Consider the following 20,622-nt stretch of genomic DNA (forward strand, 5'->3'; position numbering starts at 1 on the left):
CCTCATGGTGAAATTCCAGAGCGGTTTCCTTCCTCTCCGGCAACTGAGTTAGGAAGGATGCCTGTATCTTTATAGTGACTGGGTGAATTGATACACCATCCAAAGTGTAATTAATAACTTCACCATGCTCCAAGGGATATTAAATGTCTGCTTTTATTTTCTCCCATCTACCAATACAGTACAGTGTCCTTCTTTGCGAGACATTGGAAAATCCCCTAGTCTTTGTGGTTGTATCTGTGTTTGAAATTCACTGCTCAACTTAGGGTCCTTACAGATAATTGTATGTGTGGGGTACAGAGATGAGGTAGTCATTCAAAAATGTTAAACACAATTATTGCTCACAGTCCATGCAACTTATTATGTGAAGAAAATTCTAAAAACATCATCCTACTTAGACATTATGGAGTATTGGGTGTAGGCCAGTGACAAAGAAATCTCAATTGAATCCATTTTACATTTCTGAAGGCACTGTACACTGTAGTAGAGAGGAACAGGTCATTGCCTTGGTGAAACATGCCCCAGTGTCTGCACTAGAACAAGCCGAAGGGGAGTGACAATCTACACGACCACATTTTCAGCCTCGTTGCTTTGTGCAGTTTGTACTATAGTAGAGGACATGTACGCAGTCAAATGGTTGTGTGTGTATAAGAAACAGAGAAAGGGTGAACACAGCAGATGTAATCAGTATGTGCGGATGCAGAGGTAATAACTCCAGAGGCCGGCCAGAGGAGCACATGTATCTCTGCCTGAGGACACAGTGCAATCAGAAAAACCTCAACCAGCCAGATGAAGAACTCTGGAGGTCAAAGGTAAGACTCTACTCTATAGTGCAGTGGTATCGCCTGACAGTGTCTAAAGCAGTGTGTGTGTGTACTGTGTTATCGCCTGAATGTGTCACACAGGTCCAGGTAGGAGACTGGAGGGTGAGCATGAATAGTTAGCTAATTAAATTAAGTGAATGATAAGAGTGCATGTTAGTGTGGCAAAAGTATGTGGTACAATGTGATGGACATCTTTTCTCTCCCGCTCTCCCTACATATTCAACCACTTTTACATTCTCTGTCTGTTCTCTCGCTCTGGGTTGTCAAGGGGACATATGCCGGGTCCACATCTCAGCCAGCCGCGGGCCTGTCCATGCTGCGCTGCCTGTGTGTGTGTACTCAACCAGACGTTGGCGTTGCCATGGTGAACCAGCCAGGCTGTGTTTAAGGTAGAGCTTGGGAATGGCAGATTGTATGGAGGATGCAGCGTTGCTATGGGGAACAGAACATGCGTGTTTAGAATGTGGCTTTGGTCACAGTGTGTGTGTCAGAGAGATGGAACACAGATTGTGTTTGAGGGAAAGTGCTGAGGAAACCGTTTAGCACAGGTAGCCCTGCTGATCTGAGCCTGTGACCCAACACAGCACATGCTGAGGGCACATACATCCAGACACACACACACAAATCCACCCACTATGCACTTTACCAGCATGCCCTCACTCACAATAGTGATAAATAATATGAAATATAAGTATTTACATTCCCACATTGTAAAGAAGTAGAGTGATTTAAATCAAGGATCAAGAATAAAACATTTCTTAGCTACATTCATGATATGTCAAGTCATGATATGATTCTGTCCCTTTTTGGAAACATGTTCCACCATAATGTTCAGGTAGGATAAAAACAAAAAAGCAATCAAAATAAAACTGGCTCTCATTTTTGGCACTGCTGACCAAACCTTTCACTTAGCTCTATATACACTGTAGTGCTCCTCTAACCTTTAAGTCGACTGAGCTGGGAGAAATACAACATGGTAAACAGAGGCCGCGTCCCAAATGGTACCCTATTCCCTTCATACTGCACTACTTTTGATCAGGGCCCATAGGGCTCTGGTCAAAAGTAGTGCACTATATAGGAACTACGGAGCCATTTGGGACACACAGAGAGTCCTGCCAGCCAGATACAATAGAAAGGGATGACTGACTACTGGGCCCAGTTTTTCAAAAGTTTTCTAACCGGATAGGATTAAATACATAGAAATAGAATGAATAGAAGTCAATGATTCGTCTGTTCTATTCATTATATTTCTATGTATTTAATCCTATCCGATAATCGAAATCCGGATAGATCACTTTTGAAAAACTGGGCCCTAATGATCACTACAAGGACACAGAAATACAGCTACAGATGACAGACTTAGACATTCCAACACAACAGAATGACACTAAACTGAAGAATCTCACAAAGTAGAGCCACATTAGATGTGCACCTTATAGGGTGAGGGAGTTGTGGTTAGGCAGCTGTGAAGATCAGGGATGTACTGTAGCAGGGGGTAAACACCTGTGAGCCCTGTTAACGCTTCTATTCATTTGGGAATCGTTTATGCACCTATTCCCAGGACAAATTAGCGTTTTCTGCATTAGTGTTTGTTACTCGCAGGCTAGACTCTTCACCAACTTTTTACAACTACCACCTTGGTAAACACATGTAAAACCACCTGGCCACATCCCCTTAATGTAATATCGTTATAGACTCCCCCTTCAATTCTGAAATACACACCAACCAGATCATTCCATATTACCATGTTACAGGAGAAGAATGTCAAAGGAGAGAGACTTAAAGGAAGGCAGCTGACTGGCTTCACGCCGTGGGAGGGATGCTGTGCAGCCAGTCTGTAGTGGATAAGAGGTCTGGCTAGAGTTGTTGTTGTGACCATGGTAACATGTTTTTGGCAGTTCAGAGTGAAATCAGGGGTATCACATTTCCTTTGCCTTCAATTGGGTTGAAATGACTGGGAGCTTGTTAATCTTATAAAAATCATACCTTGTTCTGGCTGTAGAATAGAATATACCCAGCTAAAACAAACTGCCACATAGATAGGTGAAATATGCCGCATAGATAGGTGAAATATGCCACATAGAAAGGTGAAATATGCCACATAGAAAGGTGAAATATGCCACATAGAAAGGTGAAATATGCCACATAGAAAGGTGAAATATGCCACATAGAAAGGTGAAATATGCCACATAGATAGGTGAAATATGCCACATAGAAAGGTGAAATATGCCACATAGAAAGGTGAAATATGCCACATAGAAAGGTGAAATATGCCACATAGATAGGTGAAATATGTCTGGATTAGGAAGTGTTGGATGCATTCCCTGCACTGATGTGTGTCCATGCCAATGCGCACACACACTGTCGTGTGCATGGACCAGAGGAGTCCCGCTGAGACGTAGCTGCAGCCAGCGTCACGCCATGGTGTACCCGTAACTCCCACAATGCAGTGCGACCAGCAGCCTGTCCCGCAGGACCTCCTGGCTGGGGTATTCTGGGAGTTTCATCATGTTGATGCTGTGGGAGAAGCATCATGGTCAATGTAGTTTCTTGTGGTTCACTGCAGATTGATGGCATGTCACTATGTCTCATATCATATCCAGCTGCTGTAGTATACAGTACAGTGGTGATTTCTACCTGCCAAAGTATAGACCTACAGCGATGAGAACTTCAGTACCTGTCCTTTCTATCCAAAATGCAGAAACCCCTCCCTGTTTTTCCCTCTCCTATACTAGTGCACTAAAGCAACACACACACACACACACCTACCTCCAGAGGCAAAGGAGACAGAGGAACCATACTGCCCTCTAGTGCTTTTTCTGTCAGCATGCTGCTCTCTCTAGTGAGTGACAGCGAGTGAGCGCATGTGTGTGAGAATATACGTGCGTGCGGTCCTCACCAGGTGCTGGAGGTAGGCAGTAGGTTTGATGTGTATGGTACAGAGGCAATAGTGAACTTCTGTAAGCCACTACCTCCCATCAGAAAGGCAAAGCCACCATGAGGTACCCTGGAACTAACAGGGACATGAGAAAGGAATTAGACAGGACAGGAGTGAGAGTAAGTGACGGATCATTGATCAGATCTTACAATGGCCTTATGTGAGAAACTCACCTGCCACATACACACATACACTGACTAATTAGAAATTCACCTGCCAGTGACAAACTGCAACAGCAGGACCCTCTCCTCTTGGGTAAGGCTTTCTACCACCTTCCAGAACCACTACAAGACAAGAGAATCCATATTAAACCAAATGAAAACCACTGTGAGATAAGAGAATCTGACAAGAGAATCAACTTTAAACCACTAAGCCAGCCTGGGAGGAGGTGTTAAGATCTCTGTAGGATCAGCCATGCCTGTGGTACATCTCTCTAAATTGGAGTTGTTCCAGTAAAAAGGGTCCTCCTCTCTGATGAGGTGGTGTTACATTAAAAAGAGACCTAACCGGTGAGAGCTAACTCACCTGGATGACAGGTTCCTCCAGGTCATAGCCACTGGGGTATTCTGTGTTCCTGTGCCAGTCCTGCACATAGATCTCTGGCATCCCAGAAAGCAACAGCTCCTACACACACACAGAGGTTAAATAGAGTAGTAGTCAGGACACATGTACAAGTCGGAAGTTCACGTACACTTAGGTTTGAGTCATTAAAACTAATTTTTCAGCCACTCCACAAATTTCTTGTTAACAAACTATAGTTTTGGAAAGTCGGTAAGGACATCTACTTTGTGCATGACACAAGTAATGTTTCCAACAATTGTTTACAGACAGATTATTTCACTTAAAATTCAATGTATCACAATTCCAGTGGGTCAGAAGTTTACATACACTAAGTTGACTGTGCCTTTAAACAGCTTGGAAAATTCCAGAAAATTATGTCATGGCTTTAGAGGCTTCTGATAAGCAAATTTACATAATTTTAGTCAACTGGAGGTGTACCTGTGGATGTATTTCAAGGCCTACCTTCAAACTCAGTGCCTCTGCTTGACATCATGGGAAAATCAAAAGAAATCAGCCAAGACCTCAGAAAAATTGTAGATCTCCACAAGTCTGGTTCATCCTTGGATGCAATTTCCAAGTGCCTGAAGGTACCACGTTCTTCTGTACAAACAATAGTAGGCAAGTATAAACACCATGGGACCACGCAGCCGTCATACCGCTCAGGAAGGAGACGCGTTTTGTCTCCTAGAGATGAACGTACTTTGATGCAAAAAGTGCAAATCAATACCAGAACAACAGCAAAGGACCTTCTAAAGATGCTGGAGGAAACAGGTACAAAAGTATCTATATCCACAGTAAAACGAGTCCTATATCGACATAACCTGAAAAGCCGCTCAGCTAGGAAGAAGCCACTGCTCCAAAACCGCCATAAAAAAGCCAGACTACAGTTTGCAACTGCACATGGGGGCAAAGATCATACTTTTTGGAGAAATGTCCTCTGGTCTGATGAAACAAAAATGTAACTGTTTGGCCATAATGACCATCGTTATGTTTGGAGGAAAAGGGCGGGGCTTGCAAGCCGAAGAACACCATCCCAACCGTGAAGCACGGGGTGGCAGCATCATGTTGTGGGGGTGCTTTGCTGCAGGAGGGACTGGTGCCCTTCACAAAATAGATGGCATCATGAGAAAGGAAAATTATGTGGATATATTGAAGCAACATCTCAAGACATCAGTCAGGAAGTTAAAGCCTGGTTGCAAATGGGTCTTCCAAATGGACAATGACACCAAGCATACTTCCAAAGTTTGTGGAAGGCCACACGAAATGCTTGACCCAAGTTAAACAATTTAAAGGCGATGCTACCATGTACTAATTGAGTGTATGTAAACTTCTGACCCACTGGGAATGTGATGAAAGAATTAAAAGCTGAAATAAATCATTCTCTACTATTATTCTGACATTTCACATTCTTAAAATAAAGTGGTGATCCTAACTGACCTAAGACAGGGAATTTTTACTAGGATTAAATGTCAGGAATTGTGAAAAACTGAGTTGAAATGTATTTGGCTAAGGTGTCTGTAAACTTCCGACTTCAACTGTATCATATACAACAGACTTATAAAACCTAACTTCATGCTTCTTCTGTTCAAAATCATGTTGACAAAGACACAAGGGTGTTTTTCTAATGCAACTGAAAACGGGTGGTCCAGTGGTAAACAGAGTAGAGCTAAACTCTCCTCCCCACTGAGTCTGAGTGCTGTCAGCAGGCGAGCTGTGACCGTGTGACCGAGGCTTGTACCTGCACACACATGTCCAATAACACGGCGGGCCAGATAATCGCCATGGTACCCTATCGATCCAGGGACTAGTGAGGACATGGATTTTGCAGACACACACTCAAGGTGACCCCAACATCCCATTGACACCCCCCAAGCCAGACAAGGCCAATCAATCCCTGCATCAGACATCAGATCCCGCTAGGCAAGCAGGCGAGAGCAGAGAAGGAGAATAAAAGATAATGGGTAAGAGGGGGTGAGAGCAGAGAAGGAGGTGAGGAGAGGTGAGGAGAAGAGAGGTAAAGGAGAAGGGAGTTGAACACAGGCAAAAGGAGAAGAGAAGAAAAGCAAGGACACTAACCAAGTCATATTGATCAAAGAGCTGGATGAGGGAGGGGGGAATGAAGGTGTGGAACCCGTGCAGGAAGGCATTTATCTGGGGTTGGATGGCTCGAGTCATCCTCAACTCTGTTACCAACTGGACATACTCTGCCAGACAGACAGAGAGACAGAGAATGATTGATCTTTGGGCAGCCCTCTAACACGTCTTGTTTCACAGGCTTCTTCCTTGAAGAATATTACCACCTGCAGGCCACCTGTGGTACTACACTCGCAAATTCCAAATGAACTTTGTCAAACACAGGCAAGCACGCACGCACATCATATACACATTACATATTAATCATATAAGGTCATAAGTGTTAGAGAATACAGGGGGCGCAGTCTACATCACAACTTCCTTCTGCTTGACCTGTCAATCATCTGCTATTCTCACCTAGTTGATGTTGAGAGCAACAACAAAAATGCTAGGGGTTAGGAGTTTCAGATCCTCCTTCTGTGATAGGCTGGCTCACCTTGTTGTCCTGGGTGACAATGATGCTAGTCCCGCCAGGTTTGAGTGGCACCTCCTCCATGGCGCCGAACACGTCTGTTTCCACAGAGCAGGTGAGGTCCAGTCACAGGTCGCTGATGTCGTTGTCCAGGATCCACTGCAGATTCTTGGCATACTCTGGATCGATGGACGACACATCCTGGTAGTTCACTGGGATGCCTGGACACACATTACATCATGTTAACAACCCACTGTAGAACGTGTGTGTGTGTGTGTGTGTGTGTGTGTGTGTGTGTGTGTGTGTGTGTGTGTGTGTGTGTGTGTGTGGTGTGTGTGTTACCCAGTATGTGTTTGTAGAAGGAGCGGGTGAAGTAGATGTTGACCAGCTGACGGTGGTAAAGAGCCAACCCCGGGATCTGACCCGCAAACCAGAAATAGTTCAGATGATCAAGGTTCACTGACGAGTTACTGTTGGGCTGGAACGTGGTGCCTGTGACACACACACACACACACACACGATAGACACACACGCACAGTGACAAACAAATAAATACCAGTCAAGCTTTGATCTTCTTACCTACCTATCTTGAATACGTTTTTTGGATTCTGATGCGAGAGAGGAAAACATTTCACAGTCACAATACACAGCTAGGCTAGGCTAGGCATACAAACGTATAATTAACCAACAAAGTATTTGGATCATGATGCAAGGTAAAAACAATTTAAAAAACAGCGAGGGAGGAAAATACACCCTCAATTACAGTAAAAAAAACACAGTTTACACAAACAACATCTCATCAGCCAATCGAAAGGTGTCTCACCGTCAGCTGACTGGGTGAAGAGGCCATAGTCTGCATTGATGATCTCATTGGACAGGACGTCAAACCACTCCCTCACCACACCCTGGCCCTGGACACAAAGGTCACAGGTCAACTGCTAACTGAGCATGTGCTGAAATGGGACCCTGTTTCCTGTATACTGCACTAATAAAGTGTTTCTAGGACTAAGCACGGGTCATTTGAGATGGTGCCCTATTCCCTTCGCATTTTGGGAACTATTCCATTGTTTCTATTATGCTAGGCAAGTTCAATCAAGAGTATCTAAACGAAAGTATTTTAAAAGAAAATACTATTTGAACCTAGGTCAGACAGACACTGATAATACCCAGCATTCCTTCCTCTCCATGGAATCGTACGGCGATGCCCTGTTTGAACTCCTCATTGGTCGATTTGGAAACCATCGCACGGCTACTGCTGAATATGGACTCTGAGAGAAAAGAGAAACATTGAGAAAGAGACACACACTGATACATTGCTGGGTGGAGTATAAGACATTTGGGGATGTAGGATGGTCAGTGGGGTTAGCTGTACAGGAACGATGGGTTATACTGTATGAAGGGTGGGTCAGTGGGGTTAGCTGTACAGGAACGATGGGTTATACTGTATGAAGGGTGGGTCAGTGGGGTTAGCTGTACAGGAACGATGGGTTATACTGTATGAAGTGGGTCAGTGGGGTTAGCTGTACAGGAACGATGGGTTATACTGTATGAAGGGTGGGTCAGTGGGGTTAGCTGTACAGGAACGATGGGTTATACTGTATGAAGGGTGGGTCAGTGGGGTTAGCTGTACAAGAACGATGGGTTATACTGTATGAAGGGTGGGTAAGTGGGGGCTCGGTACCTCTGTGGATTAGCAGGATGTCGTTCTCGTTGACAGGTCGATGGACCATGTCTGAGTCTGGCTGTCCTGCCAATAGGTGCTCATAGAACCACTCACAGCGCTTGAAGGGCTGTGAGAGGAACAAACAATAACACTTTACTTACAGCCTGCAGGTATAGTGCATTATGATGCAGATATAATGTATTACAAGACTTCAAAGGCCTTATTATGTCTTATAATTATCCTAACTAAATACCAGCCACAGCACTTCCCAAAATTCATTATCTCTCTCTACACTTTCAAATCTGAGACGATGTCTAAACCAATGGTTCCAAAGCCTCAAGTGTCTAAAGAATGCAGAGAGGGAAGAACGGCATTTATATTTGCATAATATTTGAATGTCTTTGTTCTCTATGAGAGATGAGCTGGGGAGAGAGAGCGCAAGAGAGATAGAAATGAGAGAGAGATTTTCCCCTGGGTCTCCTGTGCATACTGAGAGGGAGATGTGGAGATGGAAGTCTTCGTCGGGGTAAAATCTGTCATTAAAACGAGGGGCTCTTATTCCCAGGTGGGATATAATCCAGAGGTAACGAGGCTTGCCACGCCGTCCGCCGCTCAAATATGAATAGTGAGGAGTGAGGAGTGAAACACTACACACAACTTAGAACAGGCACTTACAATTTATCAAGCTGTATAAAAGGAACTTAAGACAAGTGTTATCGCCATGGCAATAACGTTGTTAAATGATCCTGCCTGGAAGACACGGGTGTTTCAAAGTCACTCGCAACATAGTCCCCTGAGGGAGAACTACAGAGGGACATAAAGAGAGGGAGAGAGAGGAGAATATATAGAAAGAGATAGAGAAAGGGAGGGGGAAAGAAAGCTGCTGTCATAGCATGCAAATAAGAGGCCATGGGAACGTTGTCTTGGCCCTTGTATGTCCTACCTACAGCAGATACACAACCAGGAAGTTGACTGATAGACCAGCCAATCACAGGTCTCACCTGGCCTTTGATTATGTGCATGAAGTGGGACATTAGCTCTGGACATTCCAACAGGAAGTGGAAATGGTTAAAGATGATCTTTGGATTCCTGAGAGCGAGAGCAATAGAGGGATGGAGAAAGAGAGGAGAGAGAGCGAGAGAAATGGAGAGAGAAACGACAGGTTAAGTTAGAGAGGTTGATAAGAAGTGTCTGGGTAAGATCCTGTCAAAGGACTCACCTGGTTATGAAACATTTGAGAACCTCGTCATGCTTGCAGACAAACTCTATGAAGCGAGGAGACGTCATTCTGGATGAGGAAAGACAAGGAAACACAGAGGGAGCAAGATAAAGAGGGAGGAGGGAGACAAAAAGAGAAGATGAAGCAAGAGAATAAGAGAATGAAAACACTCACTACATAACCAGGAGCTGTGTTTCAGAAGAACACAACACAGAGATAAGTAGTGCAGCATCTGTCTATTATAATGAGTGGATCTGATCCCTCTCCAAAACACAATAACCTGCATTATTGAAACAGTGTTTCCCTGACAGGGGAACAGCCAGGCTATCAACTAATGAAGAGCAGGCCTGGGAAGGAGAAACGCAAAGACAAACACAGCCATCTTCTTCTACTACAGCAGCATAGGGCCAATAACAGTCGCTCCTATTCAGCGTTCAATTAGGCTGAGTTTAATGATCTAATTAAAATGTAATTATCTAGCCAGGGGGCCAGGAAAGGTGTGTGTGTGTGTGTGTGTGTGTGTGTGTGTGTGTGTGTGTGTGTGTGTGTGTGTGTGTGTGTGTGTGTGTGATGAGACATTAAAGCTCCATTATTTCCCAGGCCTAGTCACAGAGGGGCTCTGAAGGAGGAAGTTACATAAAGTATCTCTGTGAAACTAGGAGATATTGAGAGGAACACTGACTGTCATTTAGAGGCCAATATAGATCAGTAAAATCAGGTGTGTGCACTTGAGTGCAATCAAGAGCTAGGCCTAGGTGAAAACCAGCAGATACTTAGGACTCCCAAGAACTGGAGTTGCCCATCCCTGGGTTAGAGGTCAGAGGTCAGGGGTCATTCTCACCCCTGTGGAATCTGACAGGAACAGCACATGTAGAAGGCCTGGATCACCGCGCTGAGCCGATTGGCCGTCATAGAGATGACATCCTCTCCATCCGTGTATACCTCCGGCATTTTCCATAACAACCTTCGGGGTCCTCTTGTCAACCTCTGGGTCCAGCAAAGGGGGTAGGGGCATGGAGGGTGGCAGCGACTGTGCCACCGTGAAGACGGCAGGGGTGGAGGCGGAGTCGACCTCGCCACGTTGTTTGAGGAGGAGGGAGGCGATCTCGCTCCCTGAGGATGAGGAGGGCTCTTCCCCTTCTCTTCCCCAGCTCTGTGGAGATCAACACCAACCACTCATCTAGAGAGTGCCACAGCAACTCCAACGGCTGGAAGAAATCAGAGAGAGAGAGGAAAGGGAGAGGCAAGGAAAGAGACTGAGTGAGTGAAGGAGACGGAGCGAGTGAAGGGGAGAGAGGGAAGAGAAAGAGGGATATAGCGAGCGAGAGAGAGAGACAAACAGACAGATGTTAAAAAAGAGAGAGAAATAGGGAAAGAAAGAGGGGTAGATGCTGACAGTGAGGGAGGAAAATACACCCTCAATTACAGTAAAAAAAACACAGTTTACACAAACAACATCTCATCAGCCAATCGAAAGATGTCTCACCGTCCGCTGACTGGGTGAAGAGGCCATAGTCTGCATTGATGATCTCATTGGACAGGATATCAAACCACTCCCTCACCACACTAAACAGCCATGCACCAAAAACACACACACACACACACACACACACACACACACACACACACACACACACACACTCAAAGTCATGCACCAGGACAAGTCATGGATCAGGGGATCAGTAGATGGTGAACAATCTCTCAATGCCCTCTTCTGATTCAAACCATGTACTACATCTGTGTGTATCTGAATTCAGGTTCAGTACTAACCCCATACTGACCTTAAAGACCTGCCTGCGCTGCCTCTTGTGTGGCTTCCATATGCATTTGCCTCAGGTGTGGCTGGGAGACTAGTCTAGCAGAGGGTATATTACCTGAGGAGTTTGTGTCCATTAGTAGTGGCCACCTCTGCTAGACTGGTCAGGATCATCTGGTAGTGACTGTCACACTGCTGGGAGACACGCTCTAGAACCTGCCTGAGCTATACACACACACACACATATATAAATACACAGTTGAAGTCAGAAGTTTACATGGTTGGAGTCATTAAAACTCGTTTTTCAACCACTCCACAAATTTCTTGTTAACAAACTATAGTTTTGGCAAGTTGGTAAGGACATCTACTTTGTGCATGACACAAGTCATTTTTCCAACAATTGTTTACAGACAGATTATTTCACTTAAAATTCAATGTATCACAATTCCAGTGGGCCAGAAGTTTACATACACTAAGTTGACTGTGCCTTTAAACAGCTTGGAAAATTCCAGAAAATTATGTCATGGCTTTAGAGGCTTCTGATAAGCTAATTTACATAATTTTAGTCAACTGGAGGTGTACCTGTGGATGTATTTCAAGGCCTACCTTCAAACTCAGTGCCTCTGCTTGACATCATTGGAAAATCAAAAGAAATCAGCCAAGACCTCAGAAAAATTGTAGCTCTCCACAAGTCTGGTTCATCCTTGGATGCAATTTCCAAGTGCCTGAAGGTACCACGTTCTTCTGTACAAACAATAGTAGGCAAGTATAAACACCATGGGACCACGCAGCCATCATACCGCTCAGGGAGGAGACGCGTTCTGTCTCTTAGAGATGAACGTACTTTGATGCAAAAAGTGCAAATCAATCCAAGAACAACAGCAAAGGAACTTGTGAAGATGCTGGAGGAAACAGGTACAAAAGTATCTGTATGCAACTGCACATGGGGACAAAGATCATACTTTTTGGAGAAATGTCCTCTGATCTGATGAAACAATAATATAAATATTTGGCCATAATGACCATCGTTATGTTTGGAGGAAAAAGGGGGAGGCTTGCAAGCCGAAGAACACCAACCCAACCGTGAAGCACGGGGGTGGCAGCATCATGTTGTGGGGGTGCTTTGCTGCAGGAGGGACTGGTGCCCTTCACAAAATAGATGGCATCATGAGAAAGGAAAATTATGTGGATATATTGAAGCAACATCTCAAGACATCAGTCAGGAAGTTAAAGCTTGGTCGCAAATGGGTCTTCCAAATGGACAATGACCCCAAGCATACCAAGCATACTTCCAAAGTTGTGGCAAAATGGCTTAAGGACAACAAAGTCAAGGTATTGGAGTGGCCATCATAAATCCCTGATCTCAATCCTATAGAAAATTTGTGGGCAGAACTGAAAAAGTGTATGTGAGCGAGGAGGCCTACAAACCTGACTCAGTTACACCAGCTCTGTCAGGAGGAATGGGCCAAAATTCACCCAACTTATTGTGGGAAGCTTGTGGAAGGCTACATGAAACATTTGACCCAAGTTAAACAATTTAAAGGCAATGCTACCAAATACTAATTGAGTGTATGTAAACTTCTGACCCACTGGGAATGTGATGAAAGAAATAAAAGCTGAAATAAATCATTCTCTCTAATATTATTCTGACATTTCACATTCTTAAAATAAAGTGGTGATCCTAACTGACCTAAGACAGGGAATTTTTACTAGTATTAAATGTCAAGAATTGTGAAAAACTGAGTTTAAATGTATTTGGCTAAGGTGTATGTAAACTTCCGACTTCAACTGTATCATCGTACCTACAAATGGTAAACTTAACTGTAACACTCTAGCCACTATGACTAAGGCTTACACACACAGAGTTCTAACAAAATATAACAAGTTAGTGTTGGTTAAGGTTTAAACTCTATATAACAATACATAATGACATTTCAGAAGATAAGGGTTAATGTTAAGAGGTGGTGGTCAATAGACGGCTGAAGTCAGGGTTGGAGATCTGAGAAGGGCTTGTACCAAATCAAGATGTCCAGTGTATTATTTCATTCACTAGAGAGGTACATTAGTTGGTGAGCCAGGCACCAAATTTAGACAGATATACATGCAGTCAGTTGACAGTAAAACAACACTTCATTTATCCACAGTTCATTACAGATTAATTGTTCTAATCACAGTGCTTTTCAGATTGAGCCTCCTTAATGGGAACTGACTAATGTACAAGTGAAACATAATCAAAACAAAAGATCAGATCAGAGGATTATACGATCACTGCAATCTCCAGCCCTGCTCATCCTCTGTGTGTGTGTGTGTCTCTCTGCATGTGTGTTTGTGTGTCTCTGCGTGTGTGTGTGCCTCTGCATGTGGGTGGGTGTGTGTGCGTGTGTTTGAGTGTGGAGCTTAATACATAGCACTCAAAGGAAGGCTGGGGTGTCACTGTCATGTTCTGAATTAATAGGAACCTCATCATTCTCCGTCTCTCTGAAGCTGAGGGATGAGTTTCCTCGTGCCTATTCTTATCATCTGAATGAGACAGGCTGCATAGAGACCATCAGAGGACTGACAGGGATAGGAGTGTGCTACTGAAGTTTGGGACATAACTCTGGACAGCTGTCTGGCTGTGATCACTGTTCTTTGGTCTCTTCATATTCCATCCCCCAGCTTCCTCCTCCTCCTCTTCCAAATCCTCCTCCTCCCATTAATAGCCTTGTACAATGCCGTGAAATATATGTTTACAGCCGCACTGAATCAAAACAACACCTTTGCATTTCAATTTCCGAACCAATGTGTTACAAAGAATAGTTCATGCTCCATCTACAATTCTAAGTGGACAATAGGAAGAAGGATGAGAGGAAGTATTGCATCATCATTCCTGTACTAGTGTACGTAGTGACCTGCAGGCGAAGTAGAGGGGTGTGGCCCCAGAGCAGTTAGGTCTGTTGATGTCCGCTCCACTGTCCAGCAGGCACTGCACCGTCTGATGACGTCATCGACCACACACAGGCAAATGAGGAAGAGGGAAAGTGAGAAGAGAAACAAACCCATCATCCAGACTACTGTCTGGTATTCATCATGTTATTCACCATGGAACGTATCATGAAGTTATGATTAATAAACTTTGAAACTTGATTATATAACACTGACAGAGGTTCCAAATGAACACAATCCTTTTACGACTACTGAGATATAAAAACTGACACCTGTTCTGTACACTCACAGTCTTGTGTCTATGATGAACACTGAACAGTGTATGGAAATGTTGGTACTTCCATACAGGTCTTGGTTGATATATGTGTGTTATCTACTCAGTCTTGTGTCTATGATGAACACTGAACAGTGTATGGAAATGTTGGTACTTCCATACAGGTCTTGGTTGATATATGTGTGTTATCTACTCACAGCCTTGTGTCTATGATGAACACTGAACATTTTATGGAAATGTTGGTACTTCCATACAGGTCTTGGTTGATATATGTGTGTTATCTACTCAGTCTTGTGTCTATGATGAACACTGAACAGTGTATGGAAATGTTGGTACTTCCATACAGGTCTTGGTTGATATATGTGTGTTATCTACTCAGTCTTGTGTCTATGATGAACACTGAACAGTGTATGGAAATGTTGGTACTTCCATACAGGTCTTGGTTGATATATGTGTGTTATCTACTCACAGTCTTGTGTCTATGATGAACACTGAACAGTGTATGGAAATGTTGGTACTTCCATACAGGTCTTGGTTGATATATGTGTGTTATCTACTCACAGTCTTGTGTCTATGATGAACACTGAACAGTGTATGGAAATGTTGGTACTTCCATACAGGTCTTGGTTGATATATGTGTGTTATCTACTCACAGTCTTGTGTCCGTTCTGGCAGGCTACATGAAGGGCGGTCTGTCCCATGGCATCCTCTACATCCACGTTAGTCACATGCTGCACCAGATCATGAAGCAGCTCAGTCCGCCCGTTCACAGTCAACGGGTGGATCTAGAGGAGGAGAAGGAGGGTAGGAAGAAGATGAGGAAGAGGGATGTAGTAAAGCATTAACATAAGTAAACCCTGTATACACACCTTTTTATTGTGTTAATGGCATTTACTGTACGCAGTCTTGACCTGTGTTCACCATTTTTAATAGCACTACATTTCTGAGATATGACAAGAATTTAACAGGACTACTGGTCTGTCTATACACATGACTTCACAGTGATACTCACAGCTGTCAGTCCCTCATTGTTGCTGATGTTCACGTCTGCATTGTATTCTAGTAGTCTTCCCATACACTTTTTCTGTCTATAGGGAGGAAAGAGGAGGGGGATTCTTTAGTATCAGATATAATACGGTAAACATTATCACTATCATCAACATCACTAAACCATGTTCACTGGGCTGGCAGGGATCTATGATTGCCATGTAAAGGTGTATTCTGCCTCCCTACCAAAGGGTGGCAGCAGAGTACTATAGTGAACATGCAGTAATGTACAGTATCCTACCCGTTTCTGGCAGCCAGGTGCAGCCTGAGACGTCCTGGTAGTTAGGGTTCGTTCCTCTCTTTAGCAGTAGAACCAGGCACTCCACTGATCCACAGCTACAACACAATAACCAACACGTTCACAAGCACCGCAATACACAAATAGATGTAGCGTACACACAGAAAGACACACACCCACACAGAAAGACACACACCCACAGAGACCCACCAAGACCCAACGAGACACATCACACCAGATTCTGAGTTACATCAGAGACACCACTGTGATAAAAATAGATGCTGGAGAGATTAGGCTGTCTGGTTGGTTTCTAACAAAACAATGGAACAATTAGAACAATCAGTGCTAAAAATTAAAACATTCCTTACTTGGTAGCAATGTGAAGTAGACTTCTCGACTCGTCCGAAAGCGTAGTTCACATCAAACTTGGAGTTGAGGAGTAATTCAGAAACCGACCTTCAAGTACAAGACAGACATGTCAGATAATTATTTACAGGGAACCAATGTTGACAACTTCCTCACACACATAAACACGCACACACACACACACACACACACGTACCTGTGCTGGTCAGCCATAACCATTGGCATTAGTGTGTAGACTGCGGTGTCATTGTCTGTGAGGGGAGCAACAGGGAGAGGGTGTGTCATTGATAATTGTGGAATTAAAGAACAAAGATCTTCCTCTGCTAAAATCAGTATTCTTAGAGCTCTCTATGTAGAAGCTACTGACTCATACTTAGGGCCATATTAACTACTGATGTACAACCACTATCAGTGACTGCACTTCCTTCAAACCAGACACTATCAGCTGGGCTGTCTAAATGGATTGCACAATGTAGCGCCTCAGACTCAAGAATGCACTTCCTGTACAAGACAAAACACGCACTTCCTGTACAAGACAAAACACGCACTTCCTGTACAAGACAAAACACGCACTTCCTGTACAAGACAAAACACGCACTTCCTGTACAAGACAAAACACGTTTCTGTTTCCTACTCCAATAGATCTTGAGTTCAACTCAAAAGGTAATGTTGTTGCTGTTGTCAGACATGGACACGAGTACAGCGGTAATATAATGGTGTTGCTAGTTAGACAATAGACATGCACTTCTGGATCAATAGAAGGTAACATAATACAGTAATCAACGAGGGAGAAGGGGATCCTCTTCCATAACAGCTATGCTTCCTACTGAACTGTCCGTGAAGTCAGTCTGAATAGTATATTTACTGACAGGTCTGTCTGTATCTGCAGCCTATGCAACCCATTACTTTACGTCACGACTAGGCTTATATTACCATGACATCTTTCAGTCAATCCTTCGTTTTTGTATCATGAAACAAAGTATGTATCAGTTGGTCTCACTAGATTCATATCATATTATTACTATTACATGGTTAGCATAATACCCTATCCAGCATACAGTCTGTACACAGGGACATGTCTAATGCCCTCAAGGGTTGCTGGCTTGCGCCTTGTTATTGACCAACTGTAAAATGATACTGTAATTCCAACATTTAATGACTATATGTATTAGCATTAATATACAGTATGCTATAGATATAGCTAAAGCCTCCTATTGTGCTCTGTCGATTATTTGTGTCCTTTGGTCGATAGGCTATACCTTCTGGGAGATCGACGGTCCTGGCGCGACGCAGAAAGGTCAGCCTGTTCAGATGTACGTTTAGTTGCTCCATCGCCCGTTCCATCATAGGTGTACCAACAACCGGGAACAAAACCGAGGGTACAAAGCCTCGAGCAAGATTATTTTGCCGCTAAAAGGGTGCTTCTGGCTTCGATGTCATCCATCGAGCCGCCGAGAAATTTACATTAGGCTGCCCATTTATCTCTCTCTACCCTCTGATTCATTCGTGAACATTGCTTGTGTCAAGTCTCATTCTTCCTGTTTTCATTACGTCCGATGGCAATGCGGTCTGGGTACTGTAGTTTTCCCGTGTTCAATATGTGTAGTTTATAGTATTTTATGACGGTTTATTGATTGATTCATTCATCATCAAATGTGTATATCTCTGTATTGTTTAGTGAACTATGCTGTTAAAATGTTTTTTTTTGTCAGAATGTGTATTGTGTTTCAACCATAGAGATCGGACTAATGTGTAAAAAAATCTCATTATACAAAAAAGGCAAATAATTCATATATATATAAGATATTATTCTTGTAATGTTTTTAACTGTTCATTTTTTCATTTCATTAATTGCTATTGAATGAATGCAATGACACCTCTGCGTCACGCTGCTTATGGTCATGTTCTCTTAAATTGATTTGACTTGGATAAAACTTTCAGGTTTGATGTCTTCAGAAAAAAACATCAGTTTCAAACGTCCAACATGTAGTAAACCTCTCTAGCTTTCACACCTTTCTACCCCATATGATTCTGGTGACTTTTAATGTGTCTTTTTGCATTAAAAAAAAAGATTGAGACTAGAATTGAAAACGTGTAGTTATATTCCAAGACATGAATAATGTGTGTGTCACGGGAGGTTGGTGGCACCTTAATTGGGGAGGACGGGCTCGTGGTAATGGCTGGAGCGGATTGAGTGGAATGGTTTCCATGTGTTTGATGCTATTCCATTAGCTCAGTTACAGACATTATTATGAGCCATCCTCCCCTCAGCAGCCTCCACTGTGTGGGTAGCTAGAACCAGAACCTAAAGTTGAGGCATGCTTGAACAAAATGGCGACCATGCTTCACCCTCCAGTGACTCTCAATAAAGGGCTTCCAAGCTATGGTGCCAGTCATGTGTAGCCCAACCACCTCAGTGAAAATATCATGCATTTCATACATCACACTTTGTTTGCATTGGAAATTCTGATTTGCATGCTTTTTCAATGTTTAAGCATAAGGACTGAGGCCAGAAATGTCTCACTGTAAATTATATGACAAGTGTGGGAAACTTGAGAAAAAAGCATTGATTAATTGAAATATTTATTCATCATCATTACATTTTATATTTACCTTTGTGATAATAAAAAAATGCACCAAGAGAAAGACATGAGTAGTATAATAAATCCAAAGATTAACCAGGTAGATTATACAAAAAGTTACAATAAATTATGAAAATCAACATTTGGATTGGAACATAAAATTCACTCTGTTACTATTTATTTTAATTAGAGTAATACATTTTGAGCTAAAATGTCAGATATGATCAATTAGTAATAATCAGCCAAGAATTCATTTGTGTATTGATAACAACCTGTTGTTCAATTCCCATCACTGGAAACATTTTATTAGAAAATAAAACAATAACAAAATCATAAAAAAGTATAGGACCAAGTAAACAATTAAAGAATTAATGAATACAGGAAAGGATAGAAATTGTATATTTATTTCAGGTTTATCAAAATGAGCACTGTATCTGAAAGAGAGAAAATGTGTTGTATTTAGAAAGGCCTACATTTCCATTTTATGTCCAGGAGTTGAATTAAATTCCTTCTAGAAATTCTGAAATAATAATATTTTGTTAATATAATTGTTGATAACCAAAACGGCACCAGAACTTGTTCTTTCTCTCTTTTACACCTTTGGCACTTACATGGAAATGTAAAATTTTTTCATTAAGAATTTCATGAATTTAGTCTTCAAAAAATATTTGCAGTTAATTTGTGCATTTACTTATTTTTATTTGTTTTATAAAAAGGGTTGTTCAGACGTGTAACATTCTTAGATGTTACACAACATTTTGGGCAAACATTTGAATACATTGTTGTTGTTTATATTGTCCGATTCTGTGATTCAGATGAATGAAATGAAGTTTTGTCTGGTTTAAATTGAGATGTAAAGGTTCTGTATGAATAATATATCTGTGAGGATGATCAAAAAGGTCCGTTCCAATCGAAATACTTAGACTTTGTCCTAAAACTCTTAGTCTGGTAGGCTATCCCTTATTGGGAATTTAAGTTTCATAAAAATAACGTCCGTGTTTCATTTGTTTTTAAAATCTACTTTTAGATTCTTCTTCATCGATGCACGTTGCTTGATAGCTACCCAAACACTATAGGATAATCAAACAACTTTGATCTTAATCGAATCTCTTCTACAACAGGACTATCTATTTTAAAACATGTAGACTGTTCGATTGTGAATTGTATTGTAGTTATTGTATGGTTTACTATTCACATATACTACATGCATTAGGGCTGCATCCTAGAGAGCCAATCCCCAGCAACCACCAGATGACACAAGAGAGTAAAACCTTTCATGTAAATTCCCCATTCCGAAATTAAATAGATACCCAGGCCTACCTATTGCTGTGAAGGTCTAAAATAGAAACTACACATCGAAAGAAACAAAAACAGTCAACACACAGTTGAACAATATTGAAGTATCTAATTACGACAAAGGCTTTTGGGGGGGGGGGAGTAAAATAATATAAAGTATATTGCTGCCTATTTCCAATAGGCTACACACTACACATTACTGTACTAGGCTTTCTTTCAATGTAATGAAATTAACACTAGATGGTGCTACGCTGTTACCTATATCAACATGATTGCACTGAGTTCCTAGGGAGCAACACTCACTGTTCCAATTTGGCGCTATTTGTACAGGCATCCAATCAGCCACGAGAGTAGCAGAAGGTGAGGCTGCGCAGAGGCGCTATGGCTGGAC

The 20,622-nt window shown here is 42.5% G+C and overlaps 1 pseudogene; it reads right to left on the bottom strand.

Annotated features, from left to right (window-relative positions):
- Positions 1–383: 383 nt before the first annotated feature.
- Positions 384–17,904, bottom strand: LOC120047206 (annotated as a pseudogene).
- Positions 17,905–20,622: the final 2,718 nt, after the last annotated feature.

The sequence above is a fragment of the Salvelinus namaycush genome, chromosome 5, assembly GCF_016432855.1.
Source record: "Salvelinus namaycush isolate Seneca chromosome 5, SaNama_1.0, whole genome shotgun sequence".
In the NCBI taxonomy this organism is placed as follows: Eukaryota; Metazoa; Chordata; class Actinopteri; order Salmoniformes; family Salmonidae; genus Salvelinus; species Salvelinus namaycush.